Source organism: Pteronotus mesoamericanus, unplaced genomic scaffold (assembly GCF_021234165.1).
Source record: "Pteronotus mesoamericanus isolate MK-2021 breed Mesoamerican mustached bat unplaced genomic scaffold, CSHL_Meso_final scaffold_167, whole genome shotgun sequence".
Taxonomy (NCBI): domain Eukaryota; kingdom Metazoa; phylum Chordata; class Mammalia; order Chiroptera; family Mormoopidae; genus Pteronotus; species Pteronotus mesoamericanus.
This window is the reverse complement of record NW_026555308.1, coordinates 24,757,583-24,777,834: the sequence shown is the minus strand read 5'-3', so window position 1 is coordinate 24,777,834 and position 20,252 is coordinate 24,757,583. Positions and strand designations below refer to the sequence as shown.

General features: G+C 45.3%; 1 pseudogene; it reads right to left on the bottom strand.

The window, feature by feature from the left end:
* Window positions 1-5,687: 5,687 nt before the first annotated feature.
* LOC129083470 (charged multivesicular body protein 7-like) lies at window positions 5,688-6,980 on the bottom strand (annotated as a pseudogene).
* Between the last annotated feature and the right edge of the window lie 13,272 nt (window positions 6,981-20,252).

Genomic DNA, 20,252 nt, shown 5'->3' with positions numbered 1-20,252 from the left:
AATAAGGAAAGTAGAGATAGATTCATAGATAAGAGAGCAGGATGACAGCTATGGGGGTGGGGGGAAATTGGGGGGCGGAGGAATTGAGCAAAAAGGGAAAAGGACTCATGCACATGGACAACAATGTGGTGATTGCTGGAGGGAGTGGGGTATAAGGGCACTAAATGGTAATGAAAAAAAATACAATAAAAACTTTTAAAATGAATAAATGAACAGATTAAAGGAAGAAAATTCAGAGTCCACAAATAAACCCTAGATCTCTGGTCAACTGATATTTGATAAGGGTGTTAAGACCACTGAATGGGAAGAGAATAGTCTTTTCCACAAATGGTTCTGGGATAACTGGACAGCCACAAGCAAAACAAAGAAATTGAACCCCCTACTCACCATTTACAAAAATTAACTCAAAATGGATTAACAGCCTAAATTAAGAGTTAAAACTATAGAACACTTAGAAAACACAGGGTAAGACTTTGTGATCATAGTTTAGGCATTGAATTCTTAGATATGATACTTAAAAAAAATGCAACCAAAGAAAAAAAGTAGATAAACTGGACTTTTTCAAAATTAAAAATTTTGTTCTTTTAGGATTCTATCAACAAGTGAAAAAACAACCCACATGATGGGAGAAAATATTTGCAAATCATATCTGGTAAGCATTTAGTATCCAGAATATGTAAAGACCTCTTATAACTTAATAATAAAAAAAAACTTGATTTTTTAATGCACAATGGGTTTAAATAGACATTTCTCCAACAAAGATATACAAATAGTCAATAAGCACATGCAAAAAAATGCTCATCATTTTAAAAAACTGATTATGTACTTTGAAAAAGTGAATTCTGTGATATGTGAATTATACTTTTTTTAAAGTCATGCTAATGTAGGAAAGTATGTTAAAATTATAACAGTGGGCTTTGCACCCACTAGATGACTATACTCCAAAAATGGAAAATATCAGTGTTGTAAGAATGTCAGCTGCTAGGGAAAAAAAGTTTGGCAGCATATTTGTTTCCTATTGCTACTGTAAAAATGAGCACAAGTTTAGTGGCTTAGAACAATACAAATACTCTCTTACAGCTCTGGAGGTCAGAAATTCATAATCTGTTTCACTGGACTAAAGTCAAGGTGTTGCTGGGGCTGGTTCCTCCTGGAGACTGAGTTGAGAATCCTGGCTTTTTTCAGCATCTAGTGGAGCCACCTGTGTTCCTTGGCTTGTGACTGTTCCCTCAATTTTCAAAGCAAAGCACACTAATCTCTGCTTCTACCATCATATCACCTGTTCTGACTTGTCTTTTATCCTTATTATAAGGATCAATGTGATTACATTGGGTCCATCTAAATGATCCAGGATAACCTCCCCATGTCAAGATCCTTAAGTTAGTCACATCTACAAAATCTTTTTTGTCATGGAAGGTAACATACACAGGTTCTGGGGATTAGGAGATGGAGACATTTGGGAGCCAGTATTCAGCTTACCACAGGCAGCACCTCAGAGTTAAATGCAGAACTACCATATGACTCAGCAATTCCACTCCTACATATAGACTCAAGAGAATTGAAAACACGCCCATTAAAAACTCATACACAAATGTTTACAGTAGCATTATTCGGAATAGCCAAAAAGTGGAAACAATCCAAATGTCTACCAACTAACGAGTGGATAAACAAAAGGTGGCATATCCATGCAATGAGATATTACTCAGCCACAAAAGTAATGAAGCACTGACACATGCTACAACATGAATGAACACTGAAAACATTATGCTGGATGAAAGGAGCCAGGCACAAAGGCCACATGCTGGATAATTCCATTTATAAGAAATATTCAGAATAGGTAAATCCATACAGACAGAAAGTAAATTTGCGATCACCAGAGACTAGGGCAAAGGGGGCCTGAGGAGTGACTGCTTACAGGGTTTCTATTTGAGGTGATGAATATGTTCTGAAATTAGGTGGCGGTGATCATGGCACACAACTTTGGGAATATACTAAAAACCACTGATTATGTACTTCAAAGAAGTGAATTCTGTGCATGTGAATTATACTTTTTTAAAAAGTCATGCTAATGGAGGGTTAAGAAAAACAACTCTTTAGTTTTATAATTTCATCTTCCTTTGAAGGGGTGAATTTAGGGGACTATTCTAGATAAATGAAGCTAAGTAGAGACACGCTTTGGAGTCCTATGGCAATTCAAAGAATGATTACAGCCCCTCTATTTGATGGCCATAATACATCATCAGATCTAGTAGCCCAGATTCAATCAAACTCTGCTTTCTAAGAGCCCCAAGCCCAGCAAGCGATGCACGAGGATAAAGTGGGAGAGAGCAGCAGATCATCAAAAGCATCTAGAAAAGCTATTGGAGTTCTAAGAAAGGAAACCTCCTGGTCAGAGCACTCTGGAAAGGATTCACAAAAACAGTACTGGCCTGGAGGTCAACTCAAGATCTGCATCTAGTGAGGTGGGTTGGACAGAGAAGGAAAATGGGAGGGTAGCATTAAAATCCTAGACAAGATTTTACACATCAAATGACTAGATGTCTCTACTGAGAGACAACCTTCATAATCCCTCATTTCCAGTTTCTAGCTGAGTGGTGGCAAGTGAATTTTCAATTAGAAGCAGCATCCCCCACCCCTTAGAACATAGATCCTACACTCACGGCCACGAAGGTAACAACCCATAGCTTTCTGACATCTGCTTAGCTCTAACCATGACCTCCCCAGTCCTTTCCTTGAAGACCCTCAATTAGAACTTGTATGTTCTGAATCTACTAAACATTTTCAAGTCAGAGAAACTTACTAAGAATGTATTTTACACACAACTGCTATAAATGCCACCTTCCAGGCATACCTTTTTGGTCCCCTGTTAAAGAGCTAGGCCCAGGGACAGGTTGGTGATATTTCTTCTGTTTCAGGCCTCCTCATATTCCTTGGCCTTCCTCAGCTCCAGGCTGACTGCTAGCCCTTGTTGCCACTTCATCTACTGTTTAAAAGAAAGAATTGGAGCACTTCGAGCTAGGCAGTCAGGCTGTCGCCATATTCAGCTTTTAAAACCTGCTTAAAGCATCTATCTGATTTCATTCTTACAGATTCAATGAGCCAGAAAAGTTAAAATCACACAGCTAGTAAATAGCATCAGTTGGTTTTACCCCCTCCTCTTTCTCCTACTACACCACACCTACAAAACTAGTCGATCATACTCCCAAAGTAAAGGAAGATCATGTATACCCTCGGCAGGTCAGGATTCTCAGCTGTGGAGACATCTGAGCGAAGCATCCCATTGCCCCAAGGCTGAGCACCTCTTCATGGGTGCCCAGGAGCAGGCCTGAGCCTTCCAACAGTGGGGATCCAGGTTGGGCTGAGAACTGTGAAGGGAATGTCCATGTACCAGTTGTCCCTGACCATTTTAACTGTTAGGGAAATCAGTCCATAGATCATTAAGTGTTGATCTAGTAACAAGAGTTTTACTTGGACTCCAGAGTGAGGGAGATTAAAATTAAAAAATGAAAGCCACCCTTTTCTGTAATATCAAGCAAAACCCACGGAATTTATAGCATTGAAATATTGGGGAAATAATCTAACTTTTATAGATAAATGAGTTTTAGGTTGAAGACTTTTAAGTATTAATTATAAGAAAGTTAATATGTATTAAGATGCTTCTTGTTCCTCCACAAAAGAGCCCCAGTAGGCACAGAAATCTTGAGAAAGAAAAACAAAGTTGGAGGAATCACACTACCTGATATCAGACTATACTACAAGGACACAGTAATCAAAACAGAATGGTACTGGCATAAAAATAGACATATAGATCAACGGAACAGAATAGAGAGCCCAGAAATAAACCCATGGCTATATGGTCAATTAATGTTTGACAAAGGAGGCAAGAATGACAATGGGGTAAAGACAGTCTATTCAATAAATGGTGCTGGGAAAACTGGATATATACATGGGAAAAAGGAAACTAGATCATCTTCTTCATCATAACAATAAGCTCAAAATGAATTAAAGACTTAAATGTAAGGTTCAAAACCATAAAATTCCTAGAAGAAAACACAGGCAGTAAAACCCTATACACTTCTCCTCACAATATTTTTTCTAATATATATTCTTGGGCAAGGGAAATAAAAGAAAAAAATAAACAAATGGAACTACATCAAACTAAAAAGGTTTTGTGAAGCAAAAGAAACCAAAAAAATGAGAAGACGGCCTGCTGAATAGAACATATTCACCAATCATACATCTGATAGGAGACTAATATCCAAAATATATAAAGAACTTATACAACTCAGCACCAAAAAACAATCCAATTATAAAATAGGCAAAGGACCTGAATGGACACTTCTCCAAAGAGGACATATAGATGGCTAATAAACATATGAAAAGATGCTCAACATCACTAATCATCACAGGAATTCAATGAAAACTACAATGAAATATCACTTCACACATGTCAAAATGGCTGCCACCAATAAATCAACAAACAACAAGTGTCCATGAGGATGTGGAAAAAAGGGAACCCTAATATACTATTGGTGGGAATGCATATTGGTGCATCCACTGAGGAAAACAGTATGGAGATACCTTAAAAAATTAAAAATGGAACTGCCTATGACCCCGTGATTCTACTTCTAGGTATATATCTGAAGAAACCCAAAACACTAATTCATTGCAGTGTTATTTACAGTAACCAAGCTATGGAAGGAACCTAAGTGCCCAAGTGGACAAGTGGATAAAAAAGACAAGTGGATAAAAGAGTGGTGGGACTTAGATATAATGGAATATTACTCAGCCATAAAAAAAAGAGTGAAATCTTACCTTTTGATACAGCATAAATGAACCTGGAGTGTATTATGCTAAGTGAAATAAGTCAGTCAAAGAAAGACAAAAATACCAAAAGTGAAAGACTTCACTTATATGTGGATTCTAAAGAACTATATAAACAAATAAAAAACAGAAACAGACCCATACACAGAGAACAGACTGGTGGTTGCCAGTCAGGAGGTCTTCTGCATAAGATGGAAGGATAACAGCATCCATCAACCCCAGAAGTCCACTCTCCAACTGTCACGACTCTGAGCCACTCAGGGTGACCTCTCTTCCTAAATACCTGGACAATTTGACAAATGACCCTAGAGAAAAATCTTTTACACTGTATATTTCTCCATAGAATGGCAGTGGTTTGACTCTCATTCTTCTCATTACCAGTGAAAATAGAGTAGGACTGGAATAAGCTTTATAACTACCTTATAGACAGACTACATTCCTCTAAAAAACAAGGAGGGGAGGGTTGTAGGAAGAGGATTTTGATTTATCAAACCTGCAAATCCTTCACCTTCATTGGCTGGAACAAAGCTGGTGAGTGAAGACACACCTAACAGAACCAATGGCAAGAACTGAATGCTATGAAAGATGACAGCTCAAATACAGAACCGCATACATTGTGTCACTATAAAGATAGAAAGGCTGATCCATGATACAGCTGGGAGCCTTTGAAGCACCCGCCCAGAAATTGTATTTTCCCTGTAGTAAGTGGTACCAATCAGATAAGTCAGTGTGGTTCTCCTTCCTCCTCTCCACAACAAATTATGAGAGCTTCTCATTTAAATAATTATGTACACACTCACACACACGCCAGTCTGTTGTCTCTTTTACACATGGGTCCTTCACTGAAGGGTCCTATAATGGCTTTAAAGAGTCGGTACCAATTGCCTTTTTGGAGAGTCAGTGCTCAAGAAACCTTCCTCAGATAAGGACAATTTATCAAGTTCAGTGCCAATTTCAGTATCTGAGATCCTAGGGTGAGACACGCAGTTGGTATAAAATGTCTCATCTGTCAGTCAGATCCAAAGGTTCATTGGTGTCTTGAAGAAGGATGTCCAATTCCTTCTCCAGTTCCTCACTGTAAAAATCTAAACCATTGGTTACCCCACCAGCCAGAGTGTGAAAAACTTTTTCCTGGGCGTCACACAGATCTTGGATCTGATCCACAAGGCTCTCTGCCTCCTCCACTATGGCATCCTTCATGGAGAGTTTTAGTGCCCCTACCCCATCCTGATAGGCACTGAAAACCATCTGATCTGTCTGGGAGGCATAGATCCAGTCCTAGATGCCTTGAACAGTGTCTCAGTGTGCCTCACTGTCCATTGTCTGGTCTTGAGAGACCTCAGCACCAGTTGCTTTTTCCTGCTCAGCATGCCCAGCCAGCTTCTTCTTCACACCTCTCTGCTTCCTGAGATGAGGAGGTCACTTTGCACAAGAGCAGTTGTTCACTCTGCACCCGCTGGCACATCCCGACATCTACATCATTGACAGGTGGCTCCCAGGCAAACCTCACAATCTTTTCCCCATTCTGCTTGAGGACTCTGACTTGTCTCTCTACATAGCTGCAGCAACACGAGTAAAAGGTTCTCTCGTTTAGAAAGGAGCCTTCATAGAAGGTGCTCAGCTCCAACAGAACCACCACAGGGCAGGAAGAGAAAGTTCTGACACAGACGATGAACCTCCTCAGCCCTCTCCTTTAAAGAGGCTCCACAACCACAGCACCTCCTTGGCAGGAACTTTATTAATCCCCTTGCATGTTGGAGAGAGTCCACTTAAGCGGCTTTAGCAGGAAGCCTCCAAACGCCCTGCCCTCAGGAGATCCAGCTGCTGTCTACCGGCTCTGAAGTCTGACCCCACTGCAGCTCCCATCCTCACAGCAGGTAATGCAGCACAGTGGGATGCTGTCCCTGCCCAGAAAGGCCTCCTGCAAGTCCCAAAGACACAGGCACACCGCACCCTGGTGGCAGCTGTGGCTTGCATCAAGGGTGCCCTGACACCCATCTTGCTGTCCCAGTCCATGCTGTTCACACCTTGTGACTCCTTTTGAAGGTGGAGAACAGGAAGAACACATGTTCCTCATCCCCCTCCTACTTGGGGGACACTCGTCCCACCAGGTGTCCCCTGGCTGGGGCCTATGCCTTCCACTCAGCGGTCCACATCCGCACCCTAGCCCTGCCAAGTCTTTGAACATACACCTGGCCCTGGCCCTCCTCCACCCTGGCTGTTACAGAACCCCAGCCTCTGCAGTTCTGAAACAGTTGAGGGGACCGACTGCCTGCTGCCAAGAAACATGACCCCAGATGCCAGAGTTTGGTGAAAAGGAGAGGAATTATTTATTTAAAAGTTATACAGATTTAGAGTAATAGTGGAATTCTACCATTAAGTCCCACTCTCCTTAAAAACCCATAAATATGCAGTCCTGTCTCCCTTTGCCAAACCAGGCCAGTTTGAGAATATCCCAATCAGAGAGACACCATCTGTCAGAAAAACAGAAGCCCATGGCTCAGCATTCCCAGGCACAGTTCAGTATTCAGGCATCTCCTATTAATCCGTGCTTGGCTGGACAGGTCCCCCGCAATTCCATCAGCTATGCTGCGTATTCTCCAGCTCTTAATCCAAAACCACATGGCACCTTCCTCCATACCAGCCTCATGGCCGGCTGGTGGGGGGCCTCCTAAAGCCTTTCAAACCACAAGGCAAAATCCCCCTCCTGGCTGCCAGGCCTAGTGGCCTAGTTTTAAATCCTGACCCGGAGCTTCCAGCATGACCCCATTTCCAACTCCTCCCACAGCAGGTTACATCTGCTAGTTCTCAGTACAGTTCATATTCTCTCTGCTGCCATTATCAGCCCAGGCAGGCACGGCCTGGTGATGCAGGCCTACCCAATTACCTGCCTGCCTCTGGCACTGTAACAGGACCTGCCTCCCTGCTTCACACAGGCACTGTAAGTTCCCAGGACACAGTCAGAAAGTCACACCCATCTCCCTTGCCCCAGAAGCAAGCACAGCTATAACATAACTATTAAACTAGCCAAGTTGCCATAGATATGCAAAGTACCTCTCAATCACCATCCCCTGCTTCCCCTATCCCCAAAACCAAGACTTGTGGGGAATATTCTCTGGCTCCGGCTCTGCACACCATTACATTGCCATGCTACCTTTTAAAGTAAAATCAATTATGTGTTTTTCCCCCACTTAAAAACCCTCTATTGGCCGCCCGTTGATCTTAGAAGAAAAATCAAAGTCCATACGATGCCCTGAGTGAGCCAACCCCAGCCCACCAACAACTCTTTCCCAAGAATCTATCTTTCCAATCATCTGTTTTAGTTTGTCCATAGCTTTTACCAGCACCCAATACTTTTTTGTTTGTGCCTCTTCCTCCCTCTATTCCCAATGACAATGGGACTGTGTTTGTCTTAGGTTTGATCCCTCAGACCCTTCCAATGCATGGCATATAGTAAGTACTCAAATATTTGTTGGATAAGGGTGGTGGAGATAAGGTCACAAAGGGAGCTGGCCCTTTGAACTAGAAAAGATTGATATCAGGCCAAGTTTGAATGTTCTGCAAAGCAGCAGATAATGAAATTTCTTACAACTGTATTAGGAATATCCATTTGTTTCCAAGTATGCAGGATGGACCAGAGTAAGAGAAAGCTGGATGAGGAAGACCAGGGTCTATTGACTCTCTCCTTAAGTGTATAGCAGCTGGGAATATTTTTGGTAGGAAGGGTTAATTTAGACATATCAATTTGGAAGGAACAGTGTAAATAATTTGGAGAATTCCATAAGTGAGTAGAGAGCCAAGACCAATGTCTTAAGAAGAAAGATGAACCCTGTGTGAGAACAGAACAAGGATGGAGTCTTGGTAAATGAAACTCATATTAGGGCCAAAGAGAAGGAAGAACCAGCAGAGACGATGAGAAAGAAGGGAATTTGAGAAAGGACGACAGAGCAATAGTGTCAGAGGCATTCTCCTAACAGCAGCTACCAGGCCAAGGACAAGTTGCTAAACCAAAGTGCCTCTAGCCGGGCACAGCAAGACAGGAGAACGAGTCAGTGGAGGCTCAAAGCAGAGGCTTCATTATGGTGACTTGTGTGTTTTAAAGCATTAGTCTCCTTAACAGTCTACAGTCTACAACTTGTCTGCAATTCTGAGAGTGGGAAATGCAAATTACTTCCTGGAGTTGACCGATCCCCCTACCGCCCTGGCACAGTCCAAGCTGGAGAGTGACACGGTGGTTCAAAGGAACATTAAGGGAGCTCCTAACCATTCTGTTAACAAAGTCCTATTGGCCACCTCCCTCACCCGCCATGTAGAGCAGAGGGGCCTCTGTAGCATGCATAGTCCTTCAGTTACTGCATATCTCCCAGGAGGAGCACCTCACAGAAGCTGGCTTAAGACCTCGGGCTTTAGATTAATTCAGTTAAAAGTTCAAGCTGGAGGTAGCTTTACCTCCAGCAATACATCAGAAGCCAACACCTCCAGAATAGGCGATAACTATTGCTGCATGACAGTTTCAGCACTGGAAACTCCAGCCAGAGAATAACCAAGTGCTATCCTTTCATCTACTTTTAAGTAATCTCAAATTCTGCCCCATTAAGAAGGAAAAAAGTTGCTTTTTATGACAGAAAAGTAAATCATTGTTATTAACTACAACACACTTTAAAACACCATCTCAAAAGAGAGTTTTAGTTGCTATAATAACCAGTCAAGAGGGTTATCAGCTGGATTCTGAGATTTGTATTTAAATGAGAAGCTATGTCCTGTACCTTAGGAGATAAGACATGGTATTTTATAAGTCTGGAATAAACTAGTATTGTTATGGAAAGCCAGACTCACGACACGATTCAGGGAACGGAGTAAGCCTTTATTCACACGCTCGGGCTCAGAGGAGGCAGTCTCCAAATTCTGAGCCCCGAATCGGGGTTAGATAGGGGTTTATAAGCCCTAGCATTCCGGTGGGAAACGGATGGGCTTCCCAGGTGGGGGAAGGGATGTGAAAACGGGCTACAGGAACAGATAAGCAATGATTAACAGTTAACCTGGGAGGGGTCTCTGGCTAGGCTGCTCCTCTTAAGTCATCTTGCCCTTATCAGTATCATGGGCCTATTTCAGGGAGCAATGGCCAAGACACATTGATTACATGACAAGAATATTAGACATTTAGGATTAACTGAAGCAAAATTAATAGCAATGTAACAGGGTGCAACTAGGCCCCCCCAAAGGGGATTTGTAATGGAGTCCATAAATTGGGGTGTCCAAGAAAAACATAAGAGATTCTCACCCCCTCCCAAGACGGGCTGCCACAGGGGATGGCAGACAGGGAGCAGGGCTATTGAGAGTTACTTTGTGTATCAGTAACAGGCCAGCGTCATACCAGACCTGGAGCAGGGCCATTGAGAGTCATTTTGCATGTCAATAACAGCAAGATAGCTTCAGGCCGAATATGCAAAGACGGTTATTTTGCATCTCAACAAGGCTAACCAGGAAGGTTTGCATAAGCTTTAACTCAGGATGTAACTGGAAGGCAGCCCCCCTTCCCACCCTCCCCCACCAGTTGCAGCACCTGCTGAAGGGGTCAGAGATGGGATTGCAGGAGAGGATTCCTGCCTGGGTTGAGACCCAGGTGCAGTAGCCACGCTAGAGGCTTTTGACCACGTGTTTTTGGGGAGTGGAGTAGGGGCCCCGTTGACCACATGGCTTAGGAAGCAGGAAAGCAAGGTGTGGCAGCCATGCAGACGGTGTCGTTCCCGCCCCGTTACTGCGTACCAGCACGAGAGCTCAGAGGTGGTTGCTGTAAGGGAACAAAGCGTAGACCGTGCGGGAAGGAAAGGGAGAAAGGACTTGCTAGTGGGCCATGAGAAGGTGCCACGTGGTTCTGAGTTAAGAACTGGAGATCGCGGCCATGCAGTGGTTGGTGCTGGGGACAGCGAGAGGCCTGCGTAGCTGAACTCCGGACTTACGTTCTTTTTCTTCTGAAGGACGGTATCCCTTACTGGCCTAACCGGGCACATGGGAGAAGGCAGGACTGTGTGTTGCTGAGTGTTTTAAAGAGATTTTTAGTTTTAATGGCAACATTTAGCCATTATTCAAAACCTATATAACTTTTGAATACTTTCCTTTTCACCAAACCCTGCCATTGAGAAACATAATTTAAGAGTGGCAGGCAAATGAACCTGGAACAGAGGGACCCTGGGGAAAGGGGGGTCATTGTTCCAGTAACAGCATCTGGGCTCCCCCCCAACAACTGGTCCACATTTGATAATAGTGAAGTGGAGTTCACTCCATTTTGCATGTGGGGAAACCGTCTCAGACCTCATTGCCCACAGAAACCCACAGCTATTATATATCAGAGGCAGAACTACAGTCAAGTGTTGACTCCCGCATCCATCCTTTGGATCACTAAGCTTTGCAACCTATAATCTGTAACAAGACCTGATTGGAAAAACACCAAGTCATCCTCATAAGTGCCCTTAACACATGGGGTAAGACTGGAAAATAGGGAAGCACATGTTTTAGGCAATGAAAACAATGGAGGCTGCCTCTGAAAGTCTCTGCTGCACGTGGCCACCTCAGTGCTGCCACACCCTCTGTAAGTGGCCCAGCCAGCTCAGTGCGTGAGACTCTGAACGTACTTAAGAGGCCAGTTTGGGGCAAGGGGATAAAATGCTTTTGCTTCTGGGGAGACCCAAGCCAGTGTCTAGTTATAGCACTGTTACCATGGGAACCATACATCTTTCTGCACCTCCAAAAAATATATCCATAAGAAACCTTGGAAATAGACCCAGGGATTGAGAGGAGGACCACCTTCCTTCAAATCAAATGTCAACTGATAGACCTGTGTGAGATGGCTCAAGCAGAGAAAGCTCAACGTCAGATCGAACAGTGTCCCCCCAACTCCCTGAGGGTCTTGAGGAATGTTTGAAAGTCACAGATCTGACCAAACCACTCACTGTGGGATGGTCTGCAAAGCCAGTTGCAAAGCAAATCCTGACTTTCACGGGCTTCTCTAGTCACAGCTCAGTGAGAGCTTTGTCCTCTCACATTGCTCTTTGTAGCATCCAGGAGAGCCAGCTACTCTGTCACCCTTGACCCGTAGTTTCTCTGAGTTTGTGACCCAGAAAAAAGCCAAACTTGTTACTTAGATGAACACCATAAACTCAGGGGCTTTATTTTTATTTCTCTCTCTCTCTCTCTCTCTCTCTCTCTCTCTCTCTCTCACGCACATGCACGCACACACAGGCTCAGGCCAGCTCTGCTGGTTCCCACACACTGAACCCCTTCCCTGGTGTCACGTGGCAGAGGCCCAGTCAAGAGCCCCTGGCCAAGTCCTGAGCATGGCACTGACTCACTTTCTCCGGCTGGGGCATTACAGGCCATCCCCCTCATGTCTCCCCTCCCATCCAGCCAATCTTTGACTGAGTATCTTTCACGAACTGAGAACTGTGTTAAACTGAGATATACTTCAGCATCCAGCCCTGGCCAGTGTGGCTCAGTTGATTGGAGCATCATCCATAACCCAAGGGTTGTGAATTCGATCCCCAGTTAGGGTACATACCTGGGTTGTGAGTTCAATCCCCAGTTCAGGCATATACAAAAAGGCAGCAATCGGTGCTTCTCTCTTGCATCAATGTTTCTCTTCCTTCCTCTCTCTACAAGCAATGAAAAAATGTCCTTGTGTGAGGATTTGTGTGTATCAGCATCCAAGAGCTGGCTTCTCTAAAACAGTATTTTCTTGATTTTTAAATTAACACATACTCACAGCTTAGAAAATTAAATACTTCAGAAATGTGTTGAGCATGAATTTCCAATAACCCCACTCGTCCTCCAAGTTAGCCAACCTCACACACGTTCCATGCACCCCAGCCACTCTGCATGTATGCCAAGGGACTAATTACAGAAGAAGACCTTGATACACAGTTTTGGGACACATTTCTCCGCATCATCTATACCATGGACATCCTTAGTGTGTTTAGACCTACATCAACAGTCACTTCAAAATGGGATTTATTTTAAGCTAAATTAACTATATGTGGAGCTGGAGTGAGTGAGGCTTATTCCCCAGGAAGAACTGAGTCAACCTCGTCTCCAAGGTGCATAGGTCAATAAGCAGGCACCCTTGATTCTGGGGTCGGACCCCAGGGAGGGGCGGGGGGATGGGTAGCAGGCCCCAGGAACAGGAGCCCAGCTCTGCATTCTTTGGCTTGCCAAAGGATTTTACCACCATGGACAAGACATGTCCAGACACCATATTTGATGCAGGGGGACACACAGCTAGGCCTCCCTCCAAGGCTCACACTGGCCCAGAGGGGAGGCATGAGCCACAGCTTTGTGGGAGGGGGCAGAATGGGGTGGGCAATCCCCCCAGGTGAAAATGTCCAGAGGCGCATTTCAGGGAGAGGGAACACAAGCAAAGGCAGAGGGTACCTAGATCCACAGGCTGCTGTGTGTTCAGACACAGTACCCCACACTATGCCAGCCCCCAACTAGGTTCTGCAGACTAAACAGACACTCAACATCTACCACATCCTCCTTGTCCCCCCTGGAAACAAACCAAGGTCCAGTGAGCACAGCTTCTGTAAACTGAGGCAGAGTTCCACAGGACAGACCAGGATGAGGCCGTCTGAGAGCCACCCCTCCGGGAAGACCACTGACTGTCACGAGGGTGAAACCACAGCCGCCTTCCCTAGCTCCCAGACATCTCCATGGCTCATTGCCCGAACCAGAGCAAGGTGTCTGGTCAATACCTAGACAGAGGGCTGGGAGGGACACAATGACACCGGGAGCCCCCAGCCCCAGCACCCTCATGCACAGGACCAAGCCACCACCTGTCCCTCACTCACCTGACAGGGAGCCATGGTCTCCAGTCCTATGGTCAGCCCTAAATGACCTCAGAAGGTGCAGGTGTTTTAGGGCATTTGGCCCTTCCCCACAGGGCTGGTGTCTGACCTAAGTCAATAGTTAGTCCTGGATTTACATTGGAATTGGGCAAGGAGCTCTGAACACTCTGCACCTGAGCCCAGCCCAGAAGCTGAGCCGGCCTATGGGGAGGCCCACGTCTGCAGGTGCTTCTCCTGTCCTAAAGAGGAACATGGAGGCCCAGCCACAGAGCCACAGCATAACTTCAGGCTCTGCAGCTGCAGCCTTTTGAGCGCTTCAGAAGAACTATCAAATGGCAAGGGGCGGGACATCTCCCTCCAAGGGAGGGTTTGCACTGTGGATGTTTAAGGTTTCTGAAATCTGGCTAGATTGTGAGGTCTCATCCTAAATTGGAATATTAGGCTTAAAACTGCTGTTGAAGTGTTAAGAAAAATTTATCATCAAGGCAGGCAAGACAATTGGGTGGAGGTGAGAATGGGTCTGCTTTGTGTTGAAATGGAAATAAGAACAAAGTTTCATGTATTTATTCAACAAATATTTATTGAGTTCCTACTGTACGCCAAGCCCTGACATGCAACAGTGAACAAATTGGCCTTGTCTCCATTCTCCCATTAGAAGCAGAGATGGGCTCTGCCAGCAGAATGGGAACAGGGCAGCAGTTGGGATAAAACAGGATAGGGAAGGTCAGGGAGGACTTCCTGGAGGAGGTGATACCAGAGCCAAGTCTTCAGAAAAAGCAGGAGTTAGCAGGTGAAAAAACTGAGAAAGATGCTCCAGGCAGAGAGAACAGCATAGGAAAAGGCACTGCATGGTTGCTGGGAAAAGAAGCCCTTCAGATTGCTAGATGGGGTAGGTGCCAGGGCAAAGGTGGGCTGGTGTACAGACGAGGGGACAGTGGGAGCCATCCACCTTGGTTGAGGCAGGAATTTAAGCCAATGTTAAAACTGACTACAAGTCTGTTTGCTTCTTATTATCGTCATAAGCAAGAAATTCTGAACAGCGTCAGTGATCTGCACCCACCTCATTACTCTCTGCAAGCTTTGGTACTTTGTCCCAAGGGCAGCAGATAGCCCTGCGGTCTCAGCAAGGCTGTGCTCCTATTTCATTGTCCACTATGGAAAAATTCCAAGTCCATAGAAGTAGAACAGTACCAACAAATCCTCAAGTACAGGCCACCTAGGTCCAACTGTTATCAACACCATCTTTTTTCTTCTCCTCCCACCTTTTTTATTTTGCATTTACTGTTTTTGTTGGTGTGTTTTAAAGGAAATCTCAGATATCATATTATTGAACTCACAAATATAAAGACTTTAAAAACTATAACCAAAAAACCACAATCACGCCTAACCAAATCAACAATCATACTGAGCACGTCACTTTGGGATATTTAGGCTCGCCTTGGGGAGGTGAGAGGGGGATTCCTTCCCAGCTGGGGCTGGACGGAGGAGGAGCTGTCAGGAGGTGGCCTTCGGTATCACATGGCTATTGATGTCCATTGGTGGGAGTGGAGAAAGGAGAGTCTGACCCCAGGATGCTCTGGTTATGGGAGGTGAGAGGCGCTAATGACCTGGGCTCTGAGTGAGCAAAGCAGGGTGTTTAGAGTAGCACCCTCACACCCAGGTGCCCGAAGGACATCGAGGTGGAGATGCAGCAACGCCAGCGGGTTCAGAGCTGCGCAGGACTCAGTGACCCATTGGAGGTGGTAGTGAGTGACAAAGATAGAGACACATAAACGGATGCTATGGTTTCCAACCGAGGTGGCTGGTGAGTGGTGGTGTCAGAAAAGGTGGTTTCAGGATGACTTACGGAGGCCTGGCTGCTGCAGGATCCCAGGCTCTCAGAGGATTTGCCCCAGGCCTCCCTGTTCTGTGCCCGTCTCTCCGCCTCCACCTCGGACCCCGGCCCAGCAGCATCCCGCTCACCTTGTCACAGCTGTCCCTGCTTTGGCTCATGCCCCTTCCGGCTTTTTCCCACACACAGCTAAAGGGCTCCTTTAAACATTGAAGTCAGGTTACACCACTTTGCTGCTCAAAACCCCCCAGTGCTCCCCAATAGCTGCACAGTCACCTTTGAGGCCCTTGATGCTCTGCCTCTCCCCAGTTCCATTCCTTCCGGCCTCACTCCCACACTCTCCTGCTGTGGCCCCCTTGGCCTCTTCACTAGCCCTCAAACACATCAGGTCCACGCTGGCCTCCAGGCCTTTGCACCTGCTATTCCTTGTGCCTCCCTCACTCCCTTCAGTCTCTGTTTTTAGAGCTCATTCCCGCTCACCACATCTAAAATTGAACTTCACCCCAATCCTGTATTCCCATCTGAGTTACTTCATTTTATTGTTCTCCCTAGCAGCACTCGTTAACATGTGAAATGCAATACATTTACTTGCTTGTTTATTTTCCAACTCTGCCTCCTGCAAAAGAGAACATAAGCTCCGTGAGGGTAGGGGTTTTGTTCACCTTCTATCCCCAGGAAGAGACCTTGCTCATTGTATTTGCTGAAGGCGTAAGTGGGCATGCTGGCACCAAAGCCAGGCCCTCCCCCTTCTCCCCACTGTGCTGCAGGTGTCCCTCCCCTATCACCCAGGATGTTCCCAGGATATACGGTGGACAGTATTCATACCCTTCCAAGACCAAGCATCCAGCCAGTGTCCTTCAAATAAACCTAATCAGCTCACCACAACTGTGCCCTCAGTTGCCACACAAAGGTCACGGAAAATCACTTTGAATGGAATCCGAGTCCTCGGATGGAAGTCACTGCATCCTCCCCTACTCCTTAGCCCCAATTGTGCATCAAGGCCACCCTGTCCACCCAGGCCAGGAAGCCGATGTGGGCCTCCCCTTCCTCCATCAGCTCTGCTGTCCCCTGAGACTTGCTCCTCAGGCCTCCCAACCCCTGCTCAAGCTGAGCCCTGGGGCCCACTGGCCCAGCAGTCTACAACCTCTTATATTAAATTCTTGTGACTGAATAACCTAGGTGGATCTGTTACCTGGTTTGTTTAAACTGCTTTGACTCCTATGATACCAATCCCATTTCACAGAGTGGGAAACTGAGGCTGCCAGCTTCAATGTGACTTGCCCAAGGTTACATGATCGGGACAGGCCCGGTCTGTGTGGCCCCATTTTTGCCTCAGTGCTCTACTGCCTGTGCTGGGATTGCCCCCAACTTTTTTCTATGGTGGTAAAATACACATAAGAGTTACCATTTTAACTATTTTTGAGTGTACAGTTCAGTGGCATTAAGTGCATTATTATTGTGCAACCGTCACCACCAACCATCTTCGGACCTCTTTTCTTGCAAAACTGAAATTCTGTGCCCATTGAATAATAATTCTCCGTTCCCTTCTCTCCAGCCCGTGGAACCCACCAATGTGCTTCCCGTCTCTGAATTTGACTACTCTGGGTGCCCTATGTAAGTGGAATTGTACAAAATTTGTCGTTTTTGTGACAGGCTTATTTCCTGAGTATAATGATCTCAAGGTTCATCCACGTTGTATAGCAGGTATCAGGATTCCCTTCCTACTTTCTGTGAAACAAGAACACATTTGCCGTATTTTGGTGGCATCATTACTACCATTATTTCCAGTGGCATCCCAAGCGCAGGGTGCAGGATGGGCGGAGTGGCCCCCTGGCAGGGGGGAATATTAGTCATTGATATTGTTGATAATGGCCAGTGCAGGATGCTTTTAAAAAGCAGACTGATTTCTGCTCAGTTTTCACTATTGTTCTTAAATCTTCTACAGTCAGTGCACCCCCTCGTTGCCTATGTTCCTGGCCTACAGTTCCCACCATCCTCCAACTTGGTATATCGCTGGTTATTTATAAATGTCTATTTGTTATGTTATTAATATAAAAAGGGTTTAAAAAAAGAAAAAGTACCACAGAATTGGAGAGTTGATGTCACGCTTCCTTGAGGAATTCATGGAAGGTTTTGTGCTTGAGGTCAGTTTTTGGGAATCCACTGGCTCCTGGCAAAAGCAGGTGTCAAATCTTTGGTCTCTGCGTGTGTGAGTTTGTGGGTGTGTGTATGTGTCTGTATATGCTCACGTGTGTCAGAAAGTCCCCAGGATCTGGGTACTTTAACTTCCCAGATGCTGACCCTTAAGGAGTTAATTTTAGACTCTCAGCCCAGGACCAGGAGATGAGAAGGAGAAGCAGGTATGGGGGTGGGGGGGGATACAGGGGCGGTGAGGGAGCTGCCAGAAAGGCAGGTGGGAAGACAGAAAGGGAAACCAAAGACTGATTATTTAGCAGGTCTGGAGGCTCTTTAGTAAAGTCAGAACCTGAATCCCTCGATACAATAGTTTTTTCCTAAAAGTGTGTTCTGTTTGATGGGCTGGTTCAGCACCACCCCTCCCAAGCTTTTCACCTACCTGATTGTCTTAAGAGCTTTCTTTGCTGGGGATGTGGGAGCAGTCTACAGAATTTTCTCCTCACTGGTGCCTCTGCATATCAGAAACACAAGTTGTACCCAGAGTCAAGGTCATGTCCAGCTTCCTCCTGATACCATCTGACCTCAGAAGCTGGGCCATGGAAAAGGCTCCATCCAGGAGAAACTACTGGGCACCTACTCTCTGCCGGCCTCTGTGAGGTTCAGGAGTGAGCCAGGCAGGGTCCCAGCTGCTATGGAACTTGGAACTCGGAGCTGCCATCTCTTGAGTATCTAGGCTCTTATAATCATACAGGGCCTTTTCATTCATGTTAACACCTCACTTGTTTAACAACCTGGTGAAATAGGTGTTATTATCATCCCAGCTAAGGAAGTGAGGTAGGCATTCAAAGATAGCACTGTGTGTCCAATAAGATGCTCCCCCTCCCTGCAATAATACCAATGGGGGGACACACTGTCCTCATAGAGTGCACAAGAACAAGGTAAAGGGTCACCTCAGCAGGGTTCCTGGCCCCAGAGGGAGCATCATAAATATGTGCTTAATGGATGGATGAATGGTGACGATGGATGACTGGATGGACAGACAGACGGATGAGTAAGTTATAGATAATGAAAGGGTGGATGATAGGTAGATGAATGGATATATATGTGGACGGATGATGCATGGTTGATGCATGCTTGGAATGGATGAATGAATGAGAGATTACCCAGCTGAGTGGGGGTTTGAATCTACCTGAGCTCTTCAAACACTCTGCTTTATTTGACCTTGGGAGGTTGACAGAAAGTAAAGAGACTCCCTCCTTTGGAAAAATAAGAATCAGCATTTCTTCATCAAGAGGAATAATGTGGGGCTGGGGAGATGAAAGTTGGAAAGATTTTTAGATATTTTCAGGATAAAATAAAAAATGGCCCTTCAGTGCCAAGTAATATCAAATTGAGATATAAGTCAAAGTGCAGTATGAAAAAGAAAGAAATGCAGCTGGAGAAATAGATCTTCACCAGCCTTGACCGCAGTATTTCCAAGACCTGGTAGAAATCATGATTAATTAGGAAATCTCCAGTTGGCTTGGAATCAGAGATTTTTCAAGCAGGGCTGAGTTTGCAGAACTCCTTACCGAGGTCCCATGTTGTCTCCGCCCTAATGCCAGGGCATGTGTTCAGAGGAGCCTGTGCTAGCCCCCATCGTCCATTTCAGAGCCTGCGAGGAGGCTTCCAGCAGAGGCCTGTGCAGTCTCTCCAGCCCCTGAGGTGACCTGGCAGATTCCAAGGGTCTCTGGAGTAAGGGGCTATTTCTGGGCTCAGGTTCCATGTCCATGTTTGGTCTTCAAGGATCACACTGTGAACTTCCTTTCACCTGCCAAGACTTCATCCCAAATCCCTCCTGGGAAGGCACTGATCCTGCCCTTCCTCCAAGACGGCAAACAGCAACTGGGAATGCAGCTTCTGGAATACCTTGCAACCACCGCCCTGCGGTGAAACACTGAAGGGAGCCTCCTGAGACACATCCAACTGACATTTGTTTCCTTTTTTCCCTAAAAAATAATTTCAGATCCTAAAAATAGTTCTTCTTGTTGAAAGAACGCCAGGCAATAGTGATAAATTTAAAGAAGGGATTTAACAACAAAAAAAATCACCTGAAATTCCACCACCCAGAACTAGTGGGTATGGTCACCTGGACAAACATCATTTCAGATAAGCTCTTGTTACATCTTTTCACACAGGTGCAATTTTGCAAAAAAAAAAAAAAATGGTCTTGAGCTGTTCTATAGCCTTTTTTATTTAAAACCCAACAGTGTGCAATGGGCCTTGTTCCATGCCAAGGAATATGAATTTCCAATTTAAAAAAATATCCATGTACCTTTATTTAACTATTTATATTTTACTGTATTAACTAATACCCTGTAGATGGACATTTAGGTTGTTTCCAACTTTTTATTCTCACAATTTGCTTTACCTCCCCAACAGCTGTTTTCTGCAGATTTTCCCCTTCTGCTTCCTTCTACAGAAAGCCAGCTCAGAGCTGCCTGAAGGAAGAAGGGAGTGGTAGTGGGGAGAGAGGGAGGAAGGAAAGATACCTTTGGGCTTCTATTAAGCTCCCCCAAGACCTGGCCAGCGTGGCTCAGTTGGTTGGAGTGCTGCCCTGTGCACCAAAAGGTTGGGGGTTTGAT